General features: G+C 39.2%; 1 pseudogene; it reads right to left on the reverse strand.

The window, feature by feature from the left end:
• Positions 1-3,219: 3,219 nt before the first annotated feature.
• Positions 3,220-9,008, reverse strand: LOC127184650 (60S acidic ribosomal protein P0-like; annotated as a pseudogene).
• Positions 9,009-9,631: the final 623 nt, after the last annotated feature.

Genomic DNA, 9,631 nt, shown 5'->3' on the forward strand with positions numbered 1-9,631 from the left:
GTCTTTTACCACAGTAAGAAAAAAAATCTTGGTTTTAAGCATCAGAAACAGAATCTGCGTATTTTAAGGGAGGAAGTTTTTGAAGACTATACATAAGTTATTCTCAGGTACTCTGGAAAGATTGGAGATCCAAACTCACCCTAAAAGAAAAAGAAAAGTCTGGTAAGATAGCTCAGCTGATAGGACACTTGCCACCAAATATGATTGAGTTACATCCTCAGGACTCACATGAAGAAAGTATAAAATTGACTCCTGGAAGGCGTCCCCTGACCTCGTTTTGATTCACAGACAGAAACACACACACACACACACACACACACACACACACACACACACACACACACACACACACACAGAAAAAGGAAGACTGGGAGCTTTGTCTGTTCCCTTGGCTAGGAAGCATCCTGTAATGAGTTTCATGGTTTCAAATATCCTGATATTAAAACAAAAAAGAAAAAAAAAAAGAAACATAATCTAAAAGGAGTCAAAGGTTCCAGCAGGAGATGCACCCCACTCTTTTTCGGACAAGAAGTGCTCAGCTGAAGGCTCGCCAGCATGCAAGATAGTCAGTCAGTATTTTTTTCAGGGTTTTTAAAAAAAATCTGTGTTGTTTTCCTTTTCTTCTTTCTTTCTTTCTTTCTTTTTCTTTTCTTTTCTTTTTCTTTTTTTTTTTTTTTTTTAAGACATGGTCTCGTTAAGTAGCTCTGGCAGGCCTGGAACTCACTACAGATGCTAGACTGGCCTCAGACATAGAGAGATCTGCCTCCACCTCTATCTCCACCTCCTGAGTTCTGGGGTGAGAGACATGCATTACTGAGCATGGCTTTCATTACATATTTGTTTTTAAGTTTCTCTTCGGTGAGCACTAAACACAAAGTCTGATTCATACTATTGCCCCCCTGCAAAGTTATACAAAGGGAAATAATAATGTCGACTGTGAGAATTAAAGTTAAAACCGAATCTCAGCCCAACCAGCATAACCAGTGGGAACAATAGACAATAACCATGAGTCTGATGAAATTCATTTCTCAGCTGAAGGCACTGGGCTGCTGTTTCTCTTGCTCTATTCTTAGTACTAAATCAAACTTTGGGGAAATAACTCCTGTCAGTTTAAAACAATGGATATTCACCCTGCATTCCATATATGTTTTGGCTCCCAGTTCTATATAAAGGTCATTACCTCCTTTCTTCTCTCACAAGTTATGACAGAGATTTCCTTTCTGCGGGGAGAGGGGCCAGTCACAGCAACCTTAAGAACATCAGTAAGTAGAGTCACATCTACCTTGAGATAGAAGCAGTACCGTTGAAGTATAAAATATAAAGGAAGAGCCAATAGCTTACCAAGCTTAAGCCACTTGCAGGTGATGAAGGAACTGATGGCCATGGGAGACAGACAGGAGACCCTGATTTCTTTTGTGCAATAACTTCCACCTTAGGGAAAACAGCTTATTAAACAGGATGTATGAGTACACATGATACAGATTCCCACAATCCAAAGAAGTAGAAAATTCATCATTGTCCCAGCTTTGGTCATGATTAGATCCAGAGTTAACAGCCTTTGGAGTTCAGGGATGAAACTCAGTGGGAACACACAGAATATGTTTCTCAGTGAAAAGAGGTAAAGGGGAAAGAAGTCTTGGGAAGACAGAATTACTAGATATGTTCTGCATTGTGAGATTTTGAAGACTGAAAGGCATGCCATACTACTTATCTTTTCATCTTCAGTGTGATGGCTGCCACTCAGGAAATGATTGTTGACTGAATAAGACAAATACATGTGTTATTTATATACACACCACATTGAAAGAAGTCCTAGATTGTGTGCTTAAAGGTATTGGATTTCCCACTGAATTGGCCTTTTGGGCTATCACACTCTTGTGGTCAAGGCTGTGGCTGCCTACCAAACATCTACTCTCTAGTTTCCTCTGAAATTAAAGGAATCCAAGGCCTTCACTTGGTATATTGATTCCTAGTGAAACCAATACATTTGTCACTTCATTTCAGATAAGTTACAATCAATGAATATACTGAAATATTGGGTGGAATTTGGGGGACATCTTGGAAGGGAGATAACATGTATTCCTCTTCTGCTCTTCTTCCATTCTGCTACTTTGAAGTAAGATTGGATGGGTAGACTTTGCATAGCTGGATTTAAGCTTTAAAGGATAAGGACCAACCCTATACATGACAATATGTATAGTTAGGAAGAACTTGAGGCTTTTGTGTCTTTGGAGGTGTCATATTATATTTGGGTTGCTTATTTATAAAGTTGTATTTAAGATGTGTGAGGACTTTTAAATCAGCAATATAGATGCTTTGGCAAGGGATCACATCTAAAGAACTTACAGGTCTATATGACCCAGCTGGAATGTAGTTATGGCCTGAATTACAGTATGATCTGTCTAGAATACAGACAATTTCTTAGTACACACTTTTAATCCCAAACAATGAAAGTAAGATTAGTTTATAGAATGAAACAGGCATGTTTGGAAGTGATTTCTAATTGACGGTCTGACAAAATGATGAATCAGAGAAAGATGTGACAGAATGAGTCAGATATAGAATTTGCCCAACTCTCATGAGAACAGACAGGAGGGAGAGAGAGTGGAGTTGAGTTCAGTGCAGTTCAGTTGAGTGCAGTTGAGTTTAGTTAAGTTTATACAGTTCTGTTCAGTTCCTTTCAGTCAGTGTAGTCAGTGAAGTTTGGTTCATAGAGTTCAGTGGCAGAGAAATTCCAAGCAGAGAAATTCAGTCAGAAGCTGAGAGAAGCCAGCTTAAATTAGCCATCTTGGAAAGGAGTTTTGAGGTAGAACAGCTGAATTGAACCAATTAGCCAGGGTTCAGAAAGAACTAGAAAGGGTGAGCTTATTCAGCAGTAAGTCTTGAAGGGTGAAAATATTCTAGGGCTACTTTAGCAGATGGAGGCTTGAAGATGAACCTTTGAGGACCAGGCTTAGATTGTACAGAGGCTGGAATCTTCCAGGCCTATGCTTAGGATAGAGCTTGGAATACTCTGGGATCAATGCAACCCATGTATTTGTAAAGCTTGGATATGGCTCTCATCTCATCCCCTAACATCTGAAGAAATAAAAATGACATTTACAAAGATGTACGCTTTTAGCTACTAGTTTTAGGGCTACTGTACTACGCCTAATCATAATTCAATCATATACAACTGCAGCCTTGGAAAATTCACAACTAGGAGAGGTGTCTCAAACCTCAAAGCCCTTCTCTCCGTTTTCTTTTTAAGGTTACCAGTCTAGAAGGGCATGAGTTCTCTGTCTTCCAAAAGCATTGCAGCTTGGATTGTCTCCATGCTAAATTCTCTTCTCTTTTCCTAGTCTCTAGTTTTATCAGCTGCACATTACTCAGAATTTCAGTAATATCTCTGGAGATTTTAGTTGTGATACTTAAAGCCTGCAAGAAAGAGGTCTTCTCGAGCCCCCAGACCAGTGTTCTGGGCTGGCATAGTGACCTCACATAGGGTGATGGCACCATCACAGGCAGCAGCTGGCACCTTATTGACCAGCAACATGTCCCTAATCTCAGTGAGGTCCTCCTTGGTGAACACAAAGGCTGTATTCCCCTGGATTTGAGACAGCAATTTCTCCAGAGCTGGGTTGTTTTCAAGATGCCCCCAGATGGCCATGCTTTCGATGGTGATGTTGACCATCAGTACCATAGCCTTCCTCAAAGGGACATGAGGATCTGTTTCATCTGCTTCAAGCCCACTTTGTCTGCTCCCACAATGAAACACTGTGGGTAATTTTCCAAAAGTTGAATGATCTTAAGGAAGCAGTTGGACTTCCAGGTCACCCTGTCTTCCTTCGTATCACAATAGTGTATCAATGATTGCCATGAAGGGTTTTAAGATGTTGCCACCCTAGTGGCAACTGATGAGAATCATTTTTAAAAAAGTACATCAATATTTTACATACAGCAATACAGATAACTTATTATATAACACTATAAGAAAATGATCTGATATATTTTAAGACTATAAAAAATTTACGTGTGTGTTTGTGGGTATGTGTGTGTGTATGTGTGTGTGTGTGTGTGTGTGTGTGTCTATACATGTATATGGATACTCAAGGTCAGATAGTGCCAGAGCTCCTGGAGCTGGAGTTACAGGCAACTGTTATTCACTTGAAATGGGTATTGGGAACTGAACTCAGGTTCTCTTCAAGAGCAATACCAGTTCTTAACCACTGAGCTCTCTGTCTAGCCCAATAATTAGATGTAGTTTTAAACAGAACAGCAAAAGGAAAAATTTTAGGTTATAAAATACCCCTGAATTTTTAAAATCATTTTTTCTTTCTTTCTTTCTTTCTTTCTTTCTTTCTTTCTTTCTTTCTTTCTTTCTTCTTTCTTTTCTTCCTTTCTTTCTTTCTTTCTTTCTTTCTTTCTTTCTTTCTTTCTTCTTTCTTTTCTTCCTTCCTTTATTTCTTTCCTTTTCTTTCTTTCATTTATAAAATGTTTTCTTTCTGGTGGAATTTTGAGGGTCACTTATGTACACTATCATATCATCTGCAAATAGGGATAATTTGACTTCTTCCTTTCCCATTTGGATACCCTTGATCTCCTTTTGTTGTCTTATTGCTCTGGCTAGAACTTTGAGTACTATATTGAAGAGATATGGAGAGAGTGGGCAGCCTTGCCTTGTTCCCGATTTTAGAGGAATTTCCTTGAGTATCTCACCATTTACTTTGATTTTGGCTATTGGCTTGCTGTATATAGCCTTTATTATGTTGAGGAAAGTGCCTTGTATCCCCGATCTCTCTAAAACTTTAAACATGAATGGGTGTTGAATTTTATCAAATGCTTTCTCTGCATCCAAGGAGATGATCATGTGGTGTTTTATTTTCAGTTTGTTTATATGGTGGATTACATTGATGGATTTCCGTATATTAAACCATCCCTGCATGCCTGGAATGAAGCCTACTTGGTCATGATGAATGATATCTTTGATGTGTTCCTGTATTCGTTCTTCTTGTAGGTTCCCAGGACCCTGTGGATCCTTCTATTTCCCCTTTCTTCCATGCTACTCCCAACAGCATATCAAAGACATCATTCATTTTTAAATTTTTGATACAGGGTTTTTCTGTGTAGCTTTGGCTGTCCTGGACTCACTTTGTAGACCAGGCTGGCCCTGAACTCACAGGGATCCACCTGCCTCTGCCTCCCCAAGTGCTGGGATTACAGGAGTGAGCCACGATGCCGTTTCTTTCCTTCCTTCCTTCTTTTTTAATTGATTGCCTTACCAATTTTGACACAGAGTCTCACTGTATATTCCTGGCTGGATTGAAACCCACTATGTAAACCAGGCTAGCATCAAATTCACAAAGATTCATTCACTTGCCTTTGTCTTCTTGGTACTAGGATTAAGGGAATGGAACACTACGCCTGTATTATTTTTAAATTTCTTTCATTCTTTTTGTTTGTTTGTATGTGTATATAGACAGTTCAGGTGCCTGCAGAGGCACTTGACAAAGTGTTGAATTCCCTATAACTAGAACGTAAAAGGTGGCTATAAGATGCCTGATGTGGGTGCTAGAAACCATATTTAGGTCATCTACACGAGTAATATGGGCTCCTAATACTTAGCTATCTCTCCAGCCCCCAAATCACCTTTTCTAAGTGAGTCAATAGAAAAAAAATGGCTTCAGTGACTCTTCATGTCTAATTCCTATTGCAATAATGATCAACGGGATAACAAAGAAAACAAAACTTCCACAATCACTGGCTTGACAAAAATACAAGTTGCATTCTTTTGGAAAGCAAAACCAGTTCTTGGTACTTTAATACCCAGGCAGTTGACTTCACATATCAGGGCTGAACTTTCAACTCAAAGTCTCTGAGCAGCATGTGATAGGAAAGAGAAGTGGTTCACAGAGCACATGTCTTTGCTCCCTTCCACAGAAGTCTCATGAGGAAGAAATGAAACCACCTAGAGGGCACCAGTGTGGCTTCTTCCAGAGACGAGCTTCTGGCATGGTTTGCATAACTCCTTGGTGATATTTAGAAATAACAGATTGTGTGAAAACTGGCATGGGGCAGAGGCGGAGGCTGTGGGTGTAGCTCAGTGGCAGAGTACTTGTCTATCATATAAGGTCTTGGATTCCATTCTAGCACTGCAAAAAAAAGTCATATAAACAACTGAGACTTCTTATGTGGCAAAATTTGCAGGACCTAACACTTAACACCTAGCTATATTTTTTTTTGATTGTGCAGCCAATGCTTACTTTCAAAGTCATAAGCTTTCAGCTTCAATGTCCTGAGTTCTGGTATTGCTACCATGTTTGGCCATTGCAACCACTTAAAAAATAAAACAAGTACTGAAGGTTGAACTCAGGGAATGCTAGGAAAGCATTCTACTAAGCTATATCCCTGGACCCATGGAGGGAACTATTTTTAAAGGATTTATACATTTTTATTTTATGTGTAGATATTTTTGCCAGCACATATGTCTGTATACCATGAGTGTGGTGAAAGATCCTTTAGAACTAGAGTTATAGAAAATTGATAGCCACCACATGATTGGTTGGAACTGAACCTGGGTGTGCTGCAGGAGCAACAAGTGCTCTTTAACTCTCAGCCATCTCTACAGCTTTCCCACAGTAAGCACTTTTAAATGTATACACCAGCGGCATTAAGTAAGTACATCTGTATCAGCACTATCCATCTCAGAACATTCTCTCTGTCTGTTTTTAAACATTGTGCCTTATGTATCTAAGATTGGCTTTCAACTCATTATGTAGCCTTGAGCTTCTGAACTCTCTGCCCCCCACCTACCAAGTACTGAGGTCACAACCCTGCCAGGTTTATGTGGTGCTGGAGGTCATGGCTTCCAGAATACCAGGGAAACACTGTACTGACTGAGCTCCACCCTGAGGCTGTACCACTCCTCTTTCTGACTCCATCAGTTTAACTATTCTAGGTTTCTCCTATAATTAGGGTCATAGTATTTGTCCTTTTCTTCTTATTTCAATGAACGAAAATACCTTCCTTCATCCCTTTAAATGATGCATATTATGGCATTCTATGTTCATATACAAATTGATTTAAGAGAAAAAAGTAAGTACACATATTTTTTTTTTGTGTGTGTGTGTAAAGCTACAGAAATACACAAAATGGACAACAGGTTACCAAGAAGAAACTTGATACCCTATGAGCATATACAGGGGGAGGTAATCCCCCTCAGGAACAGTCATAGGGGAGGGGAATAAGGGAAAAATTGGAGGGAGGGAAGAATGGGAGGATACAAGGGATGGGATAAACATTGAGATGTAACAAGAATAAATTAATAAAAAAAATACACAAAATGGTAAAAGCTGTTAATTTTTAGCTCTATGATTCATGCTTAGGCAATTGATAGTCTTGTCACATACAGGTGGTAGGAAAAAAAGAGGTAATATAATGTGTGCCTTCAAGAGTGTTCATGGCTTTCACACAAGATAGCAAATGCTACATCAGAACAGAGAAGCAGATAAATTCTCCCTTATAAAGCATCAGAAAGATTGCTTTAAGGTAAATATTTGACCAGGCTTTTAACAACAGTGAAGTCAGGAGTGTCTGGACTAGTGACCTCAGCAGCAGGATGTAAACTCCCATAGGTGGAAAAGGCATGGGCTAATTACTACAGCTGTATAACAAATGTCTCCCAGATTTGGAAGCATAATTCTAATAATCTCTGAACAGTCTACCAAAGAAAAATGCCCACCTTTTGCATTCTGTGAATTTTACTCAGTTGGTGGAGTGCCTGGATGCAACTCTAGGTTCAAACCTCAGGACCACATAAACTGGACATGGTGGCACACTCTTGTACTCTCACCACTCAGAAAGTGAAGTCAGGAGGATCAGGATTTAAGATCATCTTGGGCTACATAATGTGTTCAAGGCCAGGCTGGACTGTATGTCTCTCTGCTGGATTATCTTACAGTGTGGCAGAGGCAGTTTGCACAACTCACAGTGTTCTGTTGGAAGACCAGAAGGCCATGTACTATCAGAAGGAATAATTACAAGATTCACTCATCTACATATCTGATATGTGTGCCATCTATACTGATGGCACAGCTACCAGTGGTTTTATGTGGCCTAGCCTTTCTCATAGCTTGGTGCTTAAAAATCTGAGCATACTAAGAAACAGCTAGGTAAAACATTATGGCTTCTTTTCATACATAATGTAGTGTTTCTTTTGTGTCTGAAGGATAGTGGTTCTCAACCTTCCTAAGGCTGCAACCCTTTAATAGAATTCCTCATGTTGTGGTAACTCCCAACCATAAATTATTTTCTTTGCTACTTCATAACTGTAATTTTGCTACTGTTTTGAATAGTAGTATAAACATTTGATATGCAGGATATTTGATATGTAATCCCAGTGAAAAGGTCCCTTGATTCTCAGGGGGTTGAGACCCACAGAATAAGAACTACCACATTAGGAGAAAGTTATTAAGGCCAGTTCGAATAGAAAAGGAGGAAAGGGCTGTCAAGATCTTACAAAAACATGTGTACCCACCAATTGCTGGGGTCATTTTTAGTACCAGAAGGTTTGGCAGTATATCTCTGAGGTAGGCAGCATCATTATGGCATGGGACTGTCTTTGGGATAATAGCTGAGTCCATGATTACATCAGCAGTAGTAACCTCAGCCATCTGACCTTGCAAAATCTACTTTTCAGTAGTGGCCAGATAGAAACTTAGAACTGATTCATTTAGACAAACTCTAGGGTTCCAAAATACAATCTGGTAGAAATCGGGGAGACCAAACATGGGGATAGACTGTCCACTACTTTGGGTTTGTATGTGTTTGAACAATTAGTTCAATTATAGGAAATTGACACTTCTATCTCCAAGCTGGTGACATGCTATTTTGTAAGCCACCACTGGATTAGATAATTTGTAAGATTTGTCCAGCTTATCTGATTCCCAAAGGTATTTATTATGGGGAAAAAAGCATACCACGAGGTTATTGCCAGTTGGGCGTGAGCCACAACCCACATTAGCCACCATCCCGCGGAAGCCAGTGGGACACTCAAGCAGCTTTGGGCTTGGATCTCTCTCTGCACACTCCTTACCGGCCTTGGCCCACCTGGTACTTCACAATCACAAAACTGTATTTTGTTTCAGTTTCTAGTTTCACGGCACTTAGTTATGATGGATTTTAGTGTCATCAGTCCAAATTATTAATAGGACCAAAGGAAATTACTTTGTCTTAAATTACAATTCTTGGTGTATTCTATTTATTGTTACTGTTATTATTGTTAGTATTAGTATTAGCATATATACATTGCACATAGTATTGTGTTTCATAGGAACATTTTTAAATAATTATATAATGTACCTTGAGCATATATTTTCCCCAAATTCCCTACCTTTCCCTTCCTATCCTTCTCGCCCCGTTAGTTCCCTATACTTCCCTAAATACATCCTCTTCCACTTTGTCATATATATGTGTATATGTATACATATAATTTAATGTATATAATATATAGGATTCATGTATAAGACAAATGTGGTTTTTGTTTTTCTGAGACTGACTTATTTTGCTTACTTCTGATTTCAAATGCTCTACATAGTGGGCAATGACCTTGACTTTGTGCTTCTACCTCCCAGTTGCTGGGATTACTGGCATG

The sequence above is a fragment of the Acomys russatus genome, chromosome X (genome assembly GCF_903995435.1).
Source record: "Acomys russatus chromosome X, mAcoRus1.1, whole genome shotgun sequence".
In the NCBI taxonomy this organism is placed as follows: domain Eukaryota; kingdom Metazoa; phylum Chordata; class Mammalia; order Rodentia; family Muridae; genus Acomys; species Acomys russatus.